Source organism: Dendrobates tinctorius, unplaced genomic scaffold (genome assembly GCF_039654945.1).
Source record: "Dendrobates tinctorius isolate UK_male_01 unplaced genomic scaffold, ASM3965494v1 ptg000005l, whole genome shotgun sequence".
Classification (NCBI taxonomy): Eukaryota; Metazoa; Chordata; class Amphibia; order Anura; family Dendrobatidae; genus Dendrobates; species Dendrobates tinctorius.
Genome location: NW_027361673.1, coordinates 12,880,107 through 12,900,468, shown reverse-complemented (window position 1 = coordinate 12,900,468; position 20,362 = coordinate 12,880,107). Strand labels below are relative to the sequence as shown.

The following is a 20,362-nucleotide window of genomic DNA, read 5'->3' as shown; positions in this document are numbered from 1 at the left end:
GAGCCCCAGGCTGAAAAAGATTGACAGTCGTCTTGTTTTTCTTCCATTTTCTAATAATTGTGTCAACAGTTGTAGCCATCTCAGCAAACTGCTTGCCTATTGCCCTGTAGCCAATCCCAGACTTGTGCAGGTCTACAATTTTGTCCCTGGTGTTCTTAGACAGCTCTTTGGTCTTGGCCATGTTGAAGAGGTTGGAGTGTGATTGATTGAGTGTGTGGACAGGTGTCTTTTATACAGGTAATGAGTTCAAGCAAGTGCAAATAATACAGGTAATGAGTGCAGGGCAGCAGAGCTTCTTAAAAAAACTAACAGGTCTGTGAGAGTCAGAATTCTTGCTGGTTTGTAGGTGATCAAATACTTATTTCATTAAAAAAAATTGATTATTTAAAAATCATAAAATGTGATTTTCGTTTTTTTTTTGTAGATTCTGTCTTTTGAAGTGTTCCTATGAAAAACATTACAGACGTCTCCTTTCTTTGTAGGTGTGTAAATTTGCCCACTATATATATACACAAGTCGACTTGGTCTTGCGTTTTGGATTGTTGTCATGTTGGAACGTCCAAGTATGTCCCATGTGCAACTTCCGGCTGATGATTGCTGTCAGAGGTTACGGTGGAATATAACCCAACTTTTGTTTCCACTTTCAGTTCCGGTTAGGAACTTGCAGCTCTCTGGCACCCCCCTTGCCCTCAGGTCAGTCAGGAAACTGCACCTTGGACAAATAGTCGCCGGAAGGGCTGCCTTGTCGCGTTCTGGCTATCGGGCACTCTGCAGTGAGGGCGGTGTGGGTATCACCAGTCCCAGGTTGGGTAATACACACATAAACCTCCGATCCTTCACTGCCAGGGTTCCCCAATACCACCTGGATGCTATGCTGCCATCAGTTCCTCATTTGATATCAAAATCTTTATCGGGCCAGGAACCAACCTGCAGGTAGCATGTTTTGGCGTGGAGTACGTGCCCGTTCAATCATAGAGCAAGGAGAACGAAACTAGTAAATTTATATGTTTACTCCAGAAAATATAGGTAGTGTTTACAAAAATACAAAAGATATTATAAAAGGAGACAAAATACAGTATTAAGTTAGATACAGTTTATACAGTTTACATCTGCATTTATTTCATATGCAAAGCTATGGAAATGTATATTTGGAGTTTTCTAGTATTTATTGTCATCCTATTTTCCTTCCCTTCCCTTTCCTCCCCCTCTCCTAATTGTACCCCCCTCCCCTTTTTCCTAAAACCTTACATTTCCCTCCTCACTCCTCCCCTTATTAATAACCCCTTAACAACCAGGGGTATTTTTGGTTTTGCATTTTCATTTTTCCCTCCCCTTCTTTCCAGAGCCATAACTTTTTTATTTTTCCGTCTATATGGCCATGTGAGGGCTTATTTTTTGCGGGACGAGTTGTACTTTTAAATTACACCATTGGTTTTACCATGTCATGTACTCAAAAACGGGAAAAAAATTCAGTGAAAAGTGTGGTGAAATTCCCAAAAAAGTGCAATCCCACACTTGTTTTTTGCTTGGCTTTTTTGCTAGGTTCACTAGATGCTAAATCTGACCTGCCACTATGATTCTCCAGGTCATTATGAGTTCATAGACACCAAACATGTCTATGTCCTCTTTTATCTAAGTGGTGAAAAAAAATTCCAAAGTTTGCTAAAAAAAAAAAAAATTGCGCAATTTTCCGAGACCCGTAGCATCTCAATTTTTCATGATCTGGGGTCGGTTGAGTGCTTATTTTTTCCGTGCCAGGCTGACGTTTTTAATGATGCTACTTTTGTGCAGATACATTCTTTTGATCGCCCGTTATTGCATTTTAATGCAATGTCTTGGCGACCAAAAAAACGTAATTCTGCCGTTTTGAATTTTTTTCTCGCTACGCCATTTAGCGATCAGGTTAATGCTTTTTTTTGATAGATCGGGCGATTCTGAACGCGGTGATACCTAATATGTGTATGTGGGATTTTTTTTTACTGTTTTATTTTGATTGGGGCGAAAGGTGGGTGATTTGAACGTTTAGTTTTTTTTAACTTTTTTTATTTTTAAACATTTTTTTTTACTTTTGGCATGCTTCAATAGCCTCCATAGGAAGCTAGAAGCATGCGCAACCCGATCGGCTCTGCTACATATGGGCGATGAGCAGATCGCCCATATGTAGCAGATTTACTGCTGTGCTTTCAGCGCCAACCACCGGGTGGCGCTGAAAGCCATATGCCTGGAACAGCCATAGAGGTCTCATAGAGACCTCTGGTTGTCCAGGCAACATGATGCCGACCCCCGATCACGTGACGGGGTCGGCGATGATGTCATTTCCGGCCCGGCGGCCGGAAATGCTATTTAAATGCCCGCTGTCAGCGGGATTTAACTAGTTAATAGGCGCGGGCGGATGGCGATTCCGTTCGCGCCTATTGCGGGTACATGTCAGCTGTTCATAACAGCTGACATGTCCCGGCTTTGATGCGGGCTCAGCGCCGGAGCCCTCATCAAAGCAGGGGAGATGTCTGATGACGTAATGTGTCCGTCATTGGACATTAAGGGGTTTAAAACTTCAAAATCAATAAAAACAGTTAAATACAAATAAAAGGGATTAAAATAAGAGCCTTACTACACCTCAGTCACTGGTATGACGTGTCGATGATGGGAGGGGGTGAAACCCGCGTTGGGGCTGCGTGTTCCGGGACTCTGTGAAGGGGGACTATGGGTAAGAGTGGCTCCGCCATTACTATTGATATTATTTTGCACTTTTGTGGATATTTCATTTTGCTCTCAGCAGCTCTTTGTAGCCATTAGGGAATCCTAATAACTACCTAACATTAGTCTTTTCTGACCTGGGTACTTAATTAAAGTTACTCCAGTTGCACTTTATTACCCTCTTGGATTGAAATGTCCATTGAGTGTACTCATATTTTACACTGTTTGGCGGTTACTATGATTGACTTTATAATTACAAGTTGCTATTCTCCCACCTCTGTATATTTACAATGCCAGGCCCGGTGGAACATATTTATTTGTTTGTCTTCCCCTTTGTTCATGAACTTTATTATTATGCATTTATGACATGATGTGATATTGTATTTGATAAATAAAATATTGTATTTTTATATACTTGGGATGTACACTCTGTGTTTTCTGGTATCATAGTATTCAATGAGTGTTGTTATCATACTAATTTTTTCCTGGTCCCAGTGTATTAAAACACAAAATTCCCAATATATCACTCGGACAGCCGGGTCTCCGCAAAGCTCCAAGAGAAGAAAGCTCCAGCTCAAAAACTATCCATACCAAGAGAAAGAAAGAGCCAAAGTGTCTTAAGGAAAATATCAAATTTTATTTTATAAAAAATTCATAACATTTTTTATAAATACACAGATACCAGTTAGAATGCAGAGAAGGAGACTAACCCCAAAATACCATCAAGCCTCTCACATATGTAACAAACCTAATATGTAATCAATATTAGTAAGGTAAGCTAAAATAGGTCAGACCAGATGGTGTTAAGTACACAAAAATCAAAGTAAGGATAGCACTGAACGCACCAAGCGTTCACTAGAATAAAGCGCTCAGTAAACCGTAAATCAATAAAGTGAACTAAAGCAAGTCAGACCAGACAGTATTAAGTGCAAAAGGATCACAGTAGAGGTAGCGCTGGACGCACTCAGCGTTCACTACAATCAAGCACTCAGTGAGCCATAGAGCAGACTGTCAAGCTTACCAGAGAGGGACAGCAGGTACCGGAGGGAAGGTGTGAAGCTATCACACTACTGATTGTAGTGAACGCAAACACTTGCGTTTTTTTTAGCTGTTTTTTAGCGCAAAAAAACGCATGCGTTTTTTCCCTATACTTTAACATGGGTGCGCATAGGTGCGCATACACATGCGTTTGTACGCGCATGCATTTTTTTGTAGTGTGCGCTTGGGCGCACAAAATGCATCCTGTTGCATTTTTTGTGTGTCCGACTTGCCCCCCAAAAATGCATGCGCACGCAATGCGTTTTTTACAGCAAAACACCCATTATAGTCTATGGGTGCGCATACGTGTGCATTGTAATGCGCACGCATGCGAAAAAAATGCATACGTTTTTAAAATAAAGCACCAAAACCCGCAAAAAACACACACAAAAGCATGATGCGTTTTTTCATGCATTTGTGTACGCAAAAAACGAGCAGCAAAAAAACGCAAGTGTGAAAGTAGCCTGATATGATGCAGACATACTGTAATGTATCTCGTTCTAATTTGTCTCTGTTCTTTATAAACCAATGGGGGGAAGGGCAGTGATTCATCTCTGAATGTGTACCTGTGATATCAGGAAATAACTCATATTTTCCTGACAATTGCAAATTTGCCTCCAGTATTTGCTAATAACGTGCCTCATTCATCTTTCCTTCAACTTTGACCAAGTTTCCTGTGCCTTTGTAGCTCACACATCTCCAAAACATCAGAGATTCACCTTCGTGCTTTACAGTAGGAATGGTGTTCCTTTCATCATAGGCCTTGTTGACCTCTATCAAAATGTAACATTTATGGTTGTGGCCAAAAAGTTAAATTTCGGTCTCATCACTCCAAATTATCTTGTTCCAGATGTTTTGAGGATTGTCTCTGTGCTGTTTTGCGTATTGTAGGTGAGATTCTTTGTGGCATTTGAGCAGTAATGGCTTTCTTCTGGTGACTCGACCATGCAGCCCATTTTTCTTCAAGTGCCTCTTTATTGTGCATATTTCAGCTGATGTTATTTGTGGGTTTTTCTTTGCTTCCCGAACAATTTTCCTTGCAGTTGTGGACAAAATGTTTGTTGCTCAACCTGACTGTGGTTTTGTTTTTACAGAGCCCCTGATTTTCTATTTGTTAATTACAATTTGAACGCTGCTGACTGGCATTATCAATTCCTTGGATATCTTTTTGTATGCCTTTCCTGTTTAATACAGTTCAACTACCTTTTCCCGTAGATCCGTTGACAATTCTTTTGCTTTCCCCATGACTCTCAATCCAGAAACGTCAGTGTCTGGATGAAAGATGCAAGAGTCTGTCTGGAATCCCAGAAACTCAGCTTTTATGCACACACACTGATTACAATCAAACAGGTCACAGGTGAGGATGTTACCTTTAGGAGCCATTCAAACCCATTTGAAGTGACATCTTTAAAGTGATACATCATAAATATACCAGATTGATAAACCATGGTATATTCTCCTTCATGCTGCCATGTCCTGATCCATCTGCTTTCATCCACAGGTACGTCTGCTGAACCCGCTTAATCCAGAATACCCACTGAACCCCTGAACCCTCATGCATTCCTCACCCTCTTTTTCAATTGGTACATCTGTACTCTGCTTTTTCCCCTGACTTTAATTCCATGTATACTTCAAACTTACTGTATGCATATTGATATGCCCATGCTCCTCACACCTAGTGCTTATCCTTCCATCTTATCCTGCCTCTTTCTTCAGCTTTGATGCTAGCCAAATGTCCTATTAACTGCAATCTGTTAATTGATCCCTGCTATGAACCATCCTCCAGCCCCCTCCTCTTCCTCCCTCTCTCGGTCACCTGGCTACATTTCATGGATATTTGAATGGTATAAGTTGAACAGAGCAGGTCAGATATGACCTTGGTCAGATTTAACATAATTTGAAGTGACATCTTTAAAGTGATACATCAGAAATATACCAGAAATAGTCCAGAAATCAGTCAGAAGGTCAGAATAATCACTGTTTTCTTATTTTACTTGCCTTTCATTTCATACCCTGCTATTTAACCATGCTTACATTTGCCCTCACCGTTTTTGCTCCACTAATCTTCACTCTCATCCACCATCCTCAAACCCCTGCACCCTCGAACCAAATAACTATCTCCCCCTCTCTCTTCCCCCACCTCGCTTCATCGGCAGACCTGCTCCTTAACCTCAGACCTCTCCTACTAAATTACAATACAAGTCGGTCACTCTCTTTCACCCACCTGCTTTCCCTTTCTTTGCTTCTTCTCACTGCTGGTGACATATCCCCAAATCCTGGCCCCCCTGCCTCATACATCCAACTAATCCTCACCCCTTATATTTCTCACACTAAGAGAAATTACCGCAATCCCTCACACTTAAAACCTGTGCCACTGACCCCCACCCTCCCGCACCCTCTCTCTGGAGCACTTTGGAATGCCCGCTCCACCTGCAACAAACTCCATGTGATCCATGACCTCTTTACCTCCCGCAACCTTTCCTACCTGGCCCTCACTGAGACCTGACTGACACCCCCTGACACAGCCTCCCCGGCCGCACTGAGTTATGGCGGCCTCCACTTTACCCATACTCCTCGCCCTGGCAACAGACATGGTTGAGGAGTGGGTTTCCTCCTTTCTAAAAACTGCTCCTTCAACCCTATCCAACCCCCACCCTCCCTTATCCTCCCTTCTTTTGAGGTTCACTCTGTCCGTATCTACTCTCCCGCTAATCTCCAAATGGCTGTCATATACCGACCACCGGGCTCAGCCACTACCTTCATAGACCGATTCTCCACCTGGCTCCTCCACTTTCTCTCTGCTGACATCCCCACCATAATCATTGGGGACTTCAACATCCCCATTGACACCCACCAGCCAGCAGCCTCCAAACTCCTGTCACTTACCTCATTCTTTGAACTTAGTTGTCATCCTCAGCCACACACAGATGGACATACATTAGACTTCATCTTTACCCTCCTCTGTTCCCTACCCAATCTCACAACCTCTCCCTTCCCCCTATCTGACCACCACATACTCACCTTCTCATCCTCATCCTTGCCACCTGCCCCTATGTCCAGCCACTAGCACTTCCTCGCAGAAACCTCGCACACCTAGACACTCACAGACTCTCAGACTCTCTTCTACCTCTGTCCTCCATATCTTCACTGCACAACACGGACAGTGCCACTGCTTTCTACAACGCCACCCTCACATCAGCCATAGACTCAGTCGCCCCTCTCATGCATGGCAAAGTGTGATAAATCAATAGGCAACCCTGGCACAACAACCTCACCAAAAAACTTCGACAAGCATCCAGGGTCTTGGAGCGGCATTGTAAGAAAACATGCCTGCCAGACGACTTCACTGCTTTCAAACAAGCTACACTTGCCTTCAAATCAGCCCTCACCTCTGCTAAACAGACCTATTTCACAAACCTTGCATCTTCATTATCCGACAACCCAAAACAACTGTTCAGCACATTTAACTCTCTCCTCCGCCCACCACTGCCACCTCCAACTCCACTAATCTCTGCTGAGGACTTTGCCACCTACTTCAAAAACAAGATCGACCAAACAAGGCAAACCTTTACTGTTCCACCACCCCAACCGCTCCACATACCAGACCTCTGCCCTTCCCTAATAACTTCCCTCTCCAACATCACTGAAGGAAAGCTTACTCATCTCCTTTCCAAATCACACTTCACCACCTGTGCACTTGACCCCATCCCTTCCCACCTGCTCCCCAACCTCACTACCATGATCATTCCAGCCCTAACCCATCTCTTCAACCTATCCCTATCTTCTGGTACCTTCCCCTCTGCCTTCAAACATGCCACCATAACAACCATCCTCAAAAAATCAAACCTTGACCCAACTGCTATGCCCAGCTATCGCCCCATATCACTGCTCCCGTTTACTTCCAAACTCCTTGAACAGCATGTCCATGCTCAACTTTCATCCCACCTCTCATCTAACTCCCTCCTTGACATCATGCAATCTGGCTTCCGCCCCATCATTCCACTGAAACTGTCCAGACCAAAATTACTAATGACTTACAGCCAAAGCTAACAGACAGTTCTCCATCCTCCTCCTTCCTTCTTGACCTGTCCTCTGCCTTCGACACAGTCGACCACTGCCTACTTCTACAAATTCTTTCTTCCCTTGGCATCATAGACCTTGCCCTGTCCTGGATTACCTCATACCTTTCTGACTGCACATTCAGCGTTTCCCACTCCCACACTACCTCCTCATCCCGCCCTCTATCTGTTGGAGTCCCCCAAGGCTCTGTACTGGGGCCCCTACTTTTCCATCTATGCTCTTGGCCTAGGACAACTCATAAAGTCCCATAGCTTCCAGTACCACCTGTATGCAGACGACACTCAGATCTACCTCTCTGACCCAGATGTCACCTCTCTGCTGTCCAGAATCCTGGAGTGTCTATCAGCCATATTCTCCTTTTTCACCTCTCGCTTCCTAAAACTCAATGTAGACGAAACTGAACTCATTATCTTTCCTCCATCTCACGTATCTTCCCTACCCGATCTATCTATTATGGTAAACGGCATCATGCTCTCTCCCGCACCAAAATCTGCTGTCTCAGAGTAACTCTCGACTCTGCCCTGTCCTTCAAACCACACGTCCAAATACTTGCCACCTCCTGTCGTCTCCAACTCAAAAATATTTCCAGATTCCGTCCCTTCCTCAGGCCTCAATCTACTAAAACTCTTGTACATGCCCTCATTATCTCCCGCCTTGACTACTGCAACACTCTCCTCTGTGGCCTCCCTGCTAACTCTCTTGCACCACTCCAGTCTTTCCTCAACTCTGCTACCCGACTAATCTACCTCTCTCTTCGCTACTCCCCTGTCTCTTCCCTCTGCAAATCCATCCACTGGCTCCCAATTCACCAATGCATCCAGTTCAAACTACTAACACTGACCTACAAAGCCATCCACAACCTATCCTCTCCCTATATCTCTGAACTAATCTCCCAATATCTTCCCTCACGTAATCTTCGATCCTCCCAAGACCTCCTACTCTCCTCCACACTTATTCGTTCCTCACACAACCGCCTCCAAGATTTCTCCCGAATATTCCCTATCCTCTGGAATTCCATGCCTCAACACGTCCGATTATCCACCATCCTTGGATCCTTCAAACGGAACCTGAAAACCCATCTTTTCAGGAAAGCTTACAGCCTGCAATAACCATTCTGCCGCCTCACCACCGCCCAAGCCGCCGCCTCAAGACCACCAGAGCTGCTGCACCCCGACCTTCTGTCTCTTCCCCACTATCCCATAGAATGTAAGTCCGCAAGGACAGGGTCCTCTCCCCTCTGTACCAGTCTGTCATTGTAAATTTGTTTACTGTTAACGATATCTATAACTTTGTATGTACCCCCCTTCTCATGTACAGCACCATGGAATTAATGGCGCTATATAAATAAATAATAATAATAACTTCTGTGCATGTTATCAGGCCAAAATTACCAGGGTATGTGAACTTTTGATCAGAGGCATTTGGATGTTTTGAGTTGTCATTATGATTTAAAAAGAGAAAACACAGTAGTTTGACAATAAATGGCTTCACCCAACCACTAATCATGAGTGGAGAAAAAACGTTGGTGTTATCATTCATATTCTCTGAAAAAAGGCCAAGAAAGCAAAAATTCTGCCGGTGTATGTAAACTTTTGAGCACAACTGTACTTACTCAAAATCGGACTAACACAACTTATGGCCAAGTGAAGAGAACCACTGAATTAAAAAACGGACTTTATTTGTATTCTATTAAAAGACAATATAAAAAATAAAAGCACTGCATATATCCTATAAAAGAGTGCCCAGTAGGGGGATGTTATTATGTCCTGTGAGTCTAGTGCCATATATTTATTCTACATTGTCATATGGGTAATAAGAAGAGAAAATACAATATATTCACTATCTGAGTCTGGTGACCTTACATTTGACAATATACTGAATAAACAGACCACTAGTGCAATAATTTTCTGATAAGTAATAATATATCCGCAATGTTTGTATATACTGTATTAGTATCAAGAATTTTTTCTTTCAATCAAAATCACAATGTAACATTGAAGAGAAATAATAATGATGAAGTGCAGACTAACATATTTCGTAAATCTACCTCTACCAACATGCTATTGCACGCCTCCTCCTCACATCCTAGGTGTCATGGTCACTGTGTGTCTGGGCGCAGGTGTTACCGCAAGGCGGACCCATAACACACGTGACCCTGGATACACCGCCTCCAGTGGGGCGCATTTAAATAATAATACGTGCAGGTGGATACGCCGCCTCCACCTGGCGAATTTAGGTATTACACGTTAATAAACATTCTGGAAACCCCGCCTCCAGTATGGCGAATTTAAATAATAAGGGGGACCTGGGAAACATTAACAATGGTGGGCCCTGCAATAGGGAAAAGGGAATTGGAGACCTCCTGAGCTCCCCTGAGCCAGTGTCCCTGCACTCCTAACGTTCCCTATGCCGGTTTCGCACCGGGCGCCGCACGCGTACCTCAACGCCCTTGCTCACCCTGACCCTAAACCCTCACTAGGGAATAGGTCGGTGCGGAAACTAATCCCACCACTGCACTAATAACACACATGAGGAAAGAGACAATACAGGGGAAACACCACTTAGCTTTGCTCTGTTGCGTGCGCTCCCAGCAACAGAGCCCTCCACCTGAGTGCATCTTCTCCTCCACCCGGATCCATCACCATAACAGGATCCTTCACCTTAGTGCAACCTTGGAGCAGAGTTCAACACCAGTTGCAGCTGCTTAGAACCAGAGTCCCAAGGATGAGTTCAGCTGCTGACACGAAGTCGAGCATGCTTGAGTCCAGCTCAGCGGCCAAGTCCCACATGGTGAGTGCCACTCTCCATAGTCGCCACTCCACCAGCCCATGCAGACACTTCCCGCTGACACCATCACTGCGACTCCACCACGCCATGCCAGCCCTTCGTCCAGACACCATAGCTGAAACACATCCCCCCTGGCTAAGCTGCGCAGGACTCCTCACTAGCTCCATCCTTCATCCAGGCTCTCCAAAAACAGAGTGAACACAAACTCACAATATCACAGGCCGTGATTGCACACCTCTAGCACACCTTTATAGGGTGTAACACCTGATACATGATTAAGTGCACAAAACCTAAAGTGCAATATCAAAACCACCACCGGGGACAGTCAAGACACCTTGGAACTTTCCAAAGTAAAAGAAGTTCACCCAGTGATTTAAAACTGTCAGATCCTGCATGGGCTGGTGGAGTGGCGACTATGGAGAGTGGCACTCACCATGTGGGACTTGGCCACTGAGCTGGACTCAAGCATGCTCGACTTCGTGTCAGCAGCTGAACTCATCCTTGGGACTCTGGTTCTAAGCAGCTGCAACTGGTGTTGGACTCTGCTCCAAGGTTGCACTAAGGTGAAGGATCCTGTTATGGTGATGGATCCGGGTGGAGGAGAAGATGCACTCAGGTGGAGGGCTCTGTTGCTGGGAGCGCACGCAACAGAGCAAAGCTAAGTGGTGTTTCCCCTGTATTGTCTCTTTCCTCATGTGTGTTATTAGTGCAGTGGTGGGATTAGTTTCCGCACCGACCTATTCCCTAGTGAGGGTTTAGGGTCAGGGTGAGCAAGGGCGTTGAGGTACGCGTGCGGCGCCCGGTGCGAAACCGGCATAGGGAACGTTAGGAGTGCAGGGACACTGGCTCAGGGGAGCTCAGGAGGTCTCCAATTCCCTTTTCCCTATTGCAGGGCCCACCATTGTTAATGTTTCCCAGGTCCCCCTTATTATTTAAATTCGCCATACTGGAGGCGGGGTTTCCAGAATGTTTATTAACGTGTAATACCTAAATTCGCCAGGTGGAGGCGGCGTATCCACCTGCACGTATTATTATTTAAATGCGCCCCACTGGAGGCGGTGTATCCAGGGTCACGTGTGTTATGGGTCCGCCTTGCGGTAACACCTGCGCCCAGACACACAGTGACCATGACACTAGGCATATGATTCAATCTGTCTCCATAGGACAATTTTTGCTCCTCCGTAGACTACGTTCTACTGAGGCTGACTTTGCGATACAAGCTGAGGATCTTAAATCATGGTTAGTTGAGCGTGGCTATAGTAAACGTATAATAAAAAAAAACCTACGCTATGGCCAAACATTCTTCAAGACACGCCCTCCTCTACAAGTCACAGACAAGGGAAGACCAGGATATTGTCCAATTTATTACCAACTTTCACTCGCAATTCCAATTGGTGAGGAAAGCGCTCGACAAATCCTGGCCTATCCTTAAGACTAACCCCATTATTTCTAGGTTCCTGCCTGAGAGGGCTGCCATCACGGCACGCCGATCTAAGAACTTACGGGACCATTTGGCCCACAGCCGCTATTTCTGCGTACCAATTTGTACCTCTTTAAATACAAAGGCTGGGAGAGACGTGGATGCGTACCATGTGGTCGCTGCGTGGCATGCCCCAAAATTGATCGCTGTAATACCCTTTCTGACTCAAGTCACTCATGAAAATATGAGATAAGAAAATGTATCACATGCACCAGCACAAATGTTACCGTATATACTTGTGTATAAGCCGAGTTTTTCAGCACATTTTTTGTGCTGAGAACACCCCCCTCAGCTTATACACGAGTCAATTGTCCCAGAAAGATGGCAGGGGAGGGGGAGCAGAGGGTCACAGGAGGCAGGAGCTGGTGGGGGAGGGGGAACGGCAGAGCAGCGGGTCACAAGAGGAGGCGGTGGGGGAAGGGGAGCGGCGGAGTATTGTGTAACAGGCAGGAGCCTGCGGCTGTGGCTAAAGCCTGTGCCGCTGTTAAAGAGAAATAAATATTCATTTCTCTGTAATAGCACACAGTGACAACCCGAGCCGCCAGCTTCCAGCACACATCCTACTTACCTTGCCTGCGCGCCCTCACTGCTTCTCGTTTGTTCCGGCGCCAGCGATCACGTGGCCCCTCTCATTAAGGTAATGAATATCCATGCCTCTCTAATTGATTAACTTAATGAGCGGGGCCACATGATCGCTCGGCAGGAAGAGCTGCTGGTGCCGGAAGGAGGGCGTGCAGGCAAGATAAGCAGGATGTTTTTTTTTTTTTCAATAGGAACCATGCATATAAGGATACGGGATAAGGAGCCATGCATACAAGGACAGGGATAGGGAGTCATACATGCAAGGACAGGAGATAAGGAGCCATGCATACAAGGACAGGGACGGGGGAGCCATGCATACCAGGATAGGGATGAGAGGACAATGCATACTCAGCTTATACTCGAATCAATAAGTTTAACCAGTTTTCGTGGCAAAATTAGGTGCCTTGGCTTATACTCGAATCGACTTATACTCGACTATATATGGTATTTACTATGCAAAGTGCCTGTGCACCAAAATATATGTTGAATTAACAACATGCCAACTAAAGGTATGTACAAGAGACCCTGTGCTTGGTATTGCCTATATGGCAAACCATGTGGACACATCCACGGTCAAGACAATCCCACGCCATTTTAAATCCCATCATAACTGTGATGGCATCCTTCTCAGGGTTAGGGGCATCGACATGATTGATATGCGCTGTTGTGAAATCTCTAGAAGAGTTGCTAAAATTGAGTCCAGATGGATTTGGACACTGGGGACATTACACCCATCTGGCTTAAATGATAACATTAGTTATGCCTCATTTCTGTAATCGCTGGTCCTGCTTTGTACAAAACCAAATATTGATAATGTTAATTGTTGTAATCATCAGTATTTTCATTTTTGTGTTTGTTTTTGTCTTGCAGTCTCCGGTTGATGCTTGCATGTATCCCCTTCCTTGCATATTGTTCCCCTCGTGTTACAGCGGCGACAATTTGATGCACATTCCCACTGAAGAGATATGACAACTCTTATAGCATGAATTATAAAATATTATGCCACACATTTTGATGAATAATCTGTAATAACTTCCATCTCTTCACAGTTTGGGTTTTCTTGGCAGTCAATATTTGCTGTTGTTGCTGGTTTTGTTGCATATTTATGTGTGGTGCGGGTGCACGGCACACATCTCATTTATAAGCAATTGCTTTTACATATTTCTATTTTTATGAGCTGGGCGCCGTGCACACACACTACTAACTATGATACTTGGATAATGCTTTATTATTGTCATGTTTAAACTTAATCTAATGATAATGTGAGTATTAGGTATACATGCCTGTGCGCTCGTTCTGGCAACCCCCTGCCAGTACGTGTGTGTGTGCCCTGCTCCCATCACCCCTACCGGCCTTTGTCGTCTAGCGTTGCCTCACACTGTGTGACGCCAACGGGTGTCGCGTTTGTCATGGTGACACATGTGTCACTCCCGGCTGGAGATGTCACTTCTGGTTGCACAGTGCCGCTTCCGGAGTAATACAGGACACCACACATCTATAAATACACAGCACGTGTTAGGACGTGCATGCCCCCTGACGAAGGAAAGACCGAAACGCGTTTTGGGGCGGATGCGCACCTCTATGGACTCTGGTGGCATCCTGCATAGGTAATGTCCTCCACTGATGTTACTTCAATGGCCAAGCACATGGCTAATAGTAATGGATGGATATACTTTCATAGTTGTTGTATCTTGCACCTTTCCTATGCAGGGATTGCACTCCCTAGTCAATTACTGCTGTGGCATTATGGTTGGTGACTTAGGGATTTGAGGTAATAACCATCAGCAGCACTGTGTATAATTTTTTTGCTACATGTTGCCATGTCCTTGATGTATATGCTCTAGGTTTTTACAGCATATGTATATTTCTGTGATGTATAATACACATATCCCCTTTTCCCACACTAGTTGTTATCCTTGTAATAATAAAGTGTATTTTGTTTAATTATTCTTGGACCAATTTATTGTCTTTTTTCCTGTCCAATCAAAACCACAATGCAGACTAAAGTTACAGCTGTTGGAGGCAAACCATATGGTCCTGGTAATGTGTCAATTTAAATACATACAGAAGAAAGCCAACCATCAAAGTGGCTATAGTCATAAATGAACTCCATGTATGCTACTGTATTGTAAGTATTGCAATTAAAGGTATCACCTATATATAGAAAAAATTGTATTCCAGCTCAACAGGACTGGATTTTCCTTTTTTTTATTTTTCAAAAGAAAATATAGTGCATACAAAACAAAAATGGTCAACATGACCGAGTAGATGTGTTTTGACGGCACTAAACAGTCTTGCTCATGAGTAAGTCTTAGTCATGATTAAGACTGCTTAGTGTAGTCGAAATGCGGGGTCCTGTCGACCATGTAAATTTTTCTTTGTTGAAAAATGAAAATGAAAATCCAGTCCTGTTGAGCCGGACTCCAATTTTTTCTATTATCCTTGATGTGAGGCCAGGGCAAGGCCAGTGTCTGAGCTCCAGGTGGATGAGCATACAGCAACAGGGTGAGCTGAAATCAAGTTTTATAATCACCTACATATGCACATAAAGGTACAGCAGTCAGGACAGGTCTCGCATCCCCCCTTACCGCAACGCACGTTTCGCCACCAGCCTCTTCCGGTGGCGTTTCGGACGCACGTTCAGTTAAAATCTATGTTGCCATGCTGGAAGGCTTCCTGCATTGCAAAAGTTAACAGCCACCAGTGAATCACAGGCTGGCAGCTGACATATGTGTGCACGTAGTCGGCATATGACGTTACTGCTATACATCGGTACATCCACTCAGATGAATCGGACCTCAGCCAGGTCAGGAGAAACTTTTTTTTTTTAAACTTTTTTTGTAAAGCCGCACTATACACTATATACGGGGCTCCTGTGTATAATGTCACTGGTGATCACTGTATTACATGTACACTGCGACTATATACAGAGCTCCTGTATACTGTATAATGTAACTGGTAATCACTGTATTACATGTACACTGACACTTTATACAGAGCTCCTGTGTATAATGTCACTGGTAATCACTATATTAAGTGTACACTGACACTATATACAGAACTCCTGTGTATAATGTCACTGGCGATCACTGTATTTGTACACTGACAATATACATTGTGTACAATATACAAAACTCCTGTGTATAATGGCACTTATGGTAATATTAGTATTGTCTTTTTTTAGTTAATGATCAGTATTGTAGTATTTGGTTGCTATGTGGTGGTAATATGTGGTCCGGCCATGGTGTGGCGGTATTTGTGCCTTGTATGTGGCATTATTCTGTCACTATGTGGTGGTAGTATTTGGTCTGGTCATGGTGTGGTGGTATTTGTCCCTTGCATGTGGTATTATTCTGCCACTGTTTGATGGTAATTTAATAGCCCTCTGTGTCTGTACTGTTACATATTTAGACTGTTAACTGGTTCATGCAGCAACAGGAACACCGGATTCTTACACTAGGGAAGGACCAAACCATAAAATCAATAAAAGCAATTGTTACCATCCACCTTTCGCGTCTCCCCTTTTCCCTTATAGATTGTAAGCTTGCAAGCAGGGCCCTCATTCCTCTTGGTATCTGTTTTGATCTATGTGTTTATTGCTATGCTATGCTGTAATGTCTATTGTCTGTACAAGTCCCCTCTATAATGTAAAGTGCTGCGGAATATGTTGGCACTATAGAAATAAAATTATTATTATGGTAAACTGGTAATATGTGGTCTGGTCATGGTGTGACGGTATTTGTCCCTTGTATGTGGTATTATTCTGCTATTATCTGATGGGTAAACTGGTAATATGTGGTCTGGTCATGGTGTGGCGGTATTTGCCCCTTCTTTGTGGTATTATTTATTCCCTATGTGGTGGTGATATATGGTCTGGTCATGGTGTGACAGTGTTTGTTCCTTGTATGTGGTATTATTCGGTAACTACATGGTGGTAAAATATATTCTGGCCATGAAAAATATAATGTGTAGGTGGGCACCACAAAAATGTATACATATGATAGGGATCAACCTAATGCATACTAAATAGGATGAACAAAGGACAAGAAAAAAAGAGGAATGCAAAACATAGGATTTAAATATTTATTAAATATACCAAAACATACATTTAAACCACAAGAAAGTTTTAAAAAAAATTGAAAAAGCCAAAGGCCAATAAGAACTGGACCAAAAGATAAGGTCGTCCCCAAACAACCATCTAATAGTAAAAGGGTAGTAAAGTCAATTTACAGTTGTTACATTAGTGTGTTATTTCATGTATGTTTAATAATAAATGCTAAATGACAAGTGCCACATAATGAGTACTGCAGAACATAACCTGATAAAAAATGTGCTGCCAGCTGAATGGAAAATCGCCAGCAGAGGGGAACCATCAGAATGAACAAGTAATGGAATAAAGCAAGATAAACCCCATGAAATAAGGGACGCTCCTATCAAAACTCATGCAGATATAAGCCTCTTGGCAGTCTATGATAATTTACTGCCAATCCATTTCCAAACCTAACTCAGTAATAGAGTGCTAGAGACCCTTGTAGATAATGTCTTATGATCAAGAAGGGGGAAGGCCTCACGCGTATCGACACACAGAGGTGTCTTCCTCATCAGGATAACTGTACAAGTGGCCAGTATGCATCTTATATATTCAAGATATTATTAGTAACAATTGCGAGCTGTTGAAGGAAGCGAGGCTCCGGAGTGTGCCATCGGATAGTTCAATTCTCGCAGGCGCACAAGTGATGAGATGAGCAACACATGAGATGAGCAACACTAATCAGATGAGCAACACATGAGTCGTGTCATCATGGTAACTGTGGGCATGCGATATGTGGTCTAATAGAAGCAAATCCCCTTCGGTTGTGTCATCAGGTCTGCTCTGTGCTGACAGAAAATTATTTATCCTTTGACCGTGTAGGGTTCGGGCAGATTCTCAGGATGCAGTGACGAGACACGAGACAGGGTATGACTTGTGTAATCAACTTTTATAAACTGGCACCACTTGGGCTATGCTGAACAGGCAAAAAAAGGGATAACACAAATCTGTCCTCGCAGGGACTCAATAAAATAAACAATACTTTTCTAAGTAGCGGGAAGTACCCGGCTAGTCCGGGTGACAAAGACCGAAGTATGGCCAAACTATGGTACTTATTGCTATAGTCCACTTCCTTGCGTCACTTGGGATCGCAGATGCGGCCGCTTTGAGATCGTTGATGCGGCTGTCTTGACGCCTCGATATTCCGGGAAGACTTGAGCGCAACAGGCCCTGAAGAAGCGGTGCCGTTGGGGCGCAACAGGCCCTGAAGAAAAGGTGACGCCGGGGCGCAACAGGCCCTGAAGAAATGATGCCGGTGGGGCGCAACAGGCCCTGAAGAAACTATGCCGGTGGTACACAACAGGCCCTGAAGAAATGATGCCAGTGGGGCGCAACAGGCCCTGAAGAAACGATGCCGGTGGGGCGCAACAGGCCCTGAAGAAACGATGCCGGTGGGGCGCAACAGGCCCTGAAGAAACGATGCTGGTGGGGCGCAACAGGCCCTGAAGAAGCGATGCCGGTGGAGCGCAACAGGCCCTGAAGAAACAATGCCCGTGGGGCGCAACAGGCCCTGAAGAAACAATGCCGGTGGGGTGCGGTAATGACGCAGTTCCTCTAAATGTCCAGCGGACGTCCTCCGCTAAGGGTCCCTCTGTAGCCGGGACAAGGGCCTCTAATGTCGCCTATGGCGAGGTCGCGTCCCCTGAGGCCGGTGATGACAGGGTCGCTGCGGTGGGAGAAGGCTGGGGGCAGTGTCCAAGCCTCTGTGGCTGTTTTATGCGTAGCCGCAGCCGCGACCTGAGGTAAGGGATCTGTCTCACCAGGGCGGGGGACGGCGGGTGTGGCTCTCTGTGAATGTGGGCGGGAAGCGGCCTCCGGTAAAAGTCTCTCACGTCTCACTTGTCGGTGAGTGCGCAGTATCCTCCTCACAGGCCCCTGTCCGTATCTCCTCAAATCACCCGACTTCCTGCCTCCTGTCACACTCTCTCCCAACTGCCACTTGAGCGCGCCCCCTGCTCCTTTTGTCCTAGCCCCGCCCCCTGTTGCCCTGACAACTCCAGTCATGTCTCTCCCTTTACTGTTCTCCCAGTATTGTTCCCTCAGGAACCCTGATGGCGGTCCCCTGGGTGCCGGCCCAGTCACTGTCTGGGAGTCCTCCTCCCCACAACCGCATGTTTCCTTCACAGCAAAACCTTCCAAATGCAAGCACCACACCTCAAATCAACTCCAGGCCTTTTATCTGCTTAATTGAGAATGACATAACGAAGGGATTGCCCACACCTGTCCATGAAATAGCCTTGGAGTCAATTGTCCATTTACTTTTGGTCCCTTTAAAAACAGGGTGGCACATGTTAAGGAGCTGAAACTCCTAAACCCTTCATCCAATTTTAATGTGGATACCCTCAAATGAAAGCTGAAAGTCTGAACTTCATCTGCATCTGAATTGTTTTGTGTAAAATTCATTGTGGTAATGTCTAGAACCAAAATTAGAAAAATGTTGTCTCTGTCCAAATATATATGGACCTAACTGTATATCTTAGTGTGCATGTGTTCACATGCAGTTACACACAGTCACACACAGTTAGGGTAGGGTTACATGACATTGTCCAAATCCGAGAAAAACAGTCCTATAATTTTGATCAGACTCTTCTCAGAGTGACATCAATTTTTCTTGGACTTGGAGAAAAAAAAATTTGTCCACTTTCATTCTGTCAGTCCATGAAGATAGTTCCACACTCAGATGTTATCCTAGTGTGGTCCAATTTTTTTCATTGACCCATAGTCTTGCATTATCGATTTTGATCTGACACTTGTATCAAAATCAGACGCTTGGATGAATAGCACTCATACGTAAAAATTGTACAACTGAACAAGGCAGGAAGAAATTCCAAGGAAAGAAGATGGTAGCATTTACACTTATCTTCTCCAAATATTAAACATTTTCAGCTAGATTAGATAGTGGGAGTACATGTAAATCAATCACATAAGGGATTAGTTATAGTGCAAGTTCATAACCATGCACTCTTCATTTGGGCAGAAAAAATACATTAAATAGGCATTAATTAGATAAAAGTGGAAATGTTAGTTTTTATAAATTGAAATGCTTAAATACTAAATATTTGCTGGGTTAGTTTTTTAAGGAAAAAGTAACCAATAGATGAATATAAAGGGGAAAGAAATCTCTTAATGGGAATCTGTCAGCAGGATTTTGCTGTGCAATCTGGAAGCAATGTTATGTAGAGACCCTGATTCCAGTGATGTGTCACATGTGGCAATTTTGCAGCATTTTTTGCTGTGTTTATTCACAAAGTGTATTTGTTATGTGAAATTCACTGCATTTTACAGTACCAGCATATTTAATGAGATTTGTGAAATCTCATGCATTTTTCACCCAATTAAATGAACAGATGAAAAACACAGGTAAAAACATTGCAGAACATCAACGTAAAAGCAAGACAAAAGAGTTTGTATTGCACGTAGTGTTTTTCCTGCAACTACTCTGATTTTTTTATATACAAAAAAAAAAAAAAAATGTTCAAAAACGCAATGTGTGAACATACCCTAAAATTTGTGTTTTATCAGTAGGAGATTATCACTAGAGGACTAGTTTTCTCATGCTGTGTGGTCCTCCTTCTGTGTAATCATGCCACCATCACTGATTAACAGCT

General features: G+C 44.1%; 1 long non-coding RNA gene across 1 annotated transcript in view; it reads left to right on the top strand.

The window, feature by feature from the left end:
• LOC141084009 (uncharacterized) overlaps window positions 1-14,613 on the top strand; it is a 145,229-nt gene extending 130,616 nt beyond the window's left edge. The window contains exon 2 of the long non-coding RNA XR_012230907.1: window positions 13,535-14,613. This is a non-coding gene — a long non-coding RNA (uncharacterized lncRNA). The remainder of the gene's footprint in view (window positions 1-13,534) is intronic.
• Window positions 14,614-20,362: the final 5,749 nt, after the last annotated feature.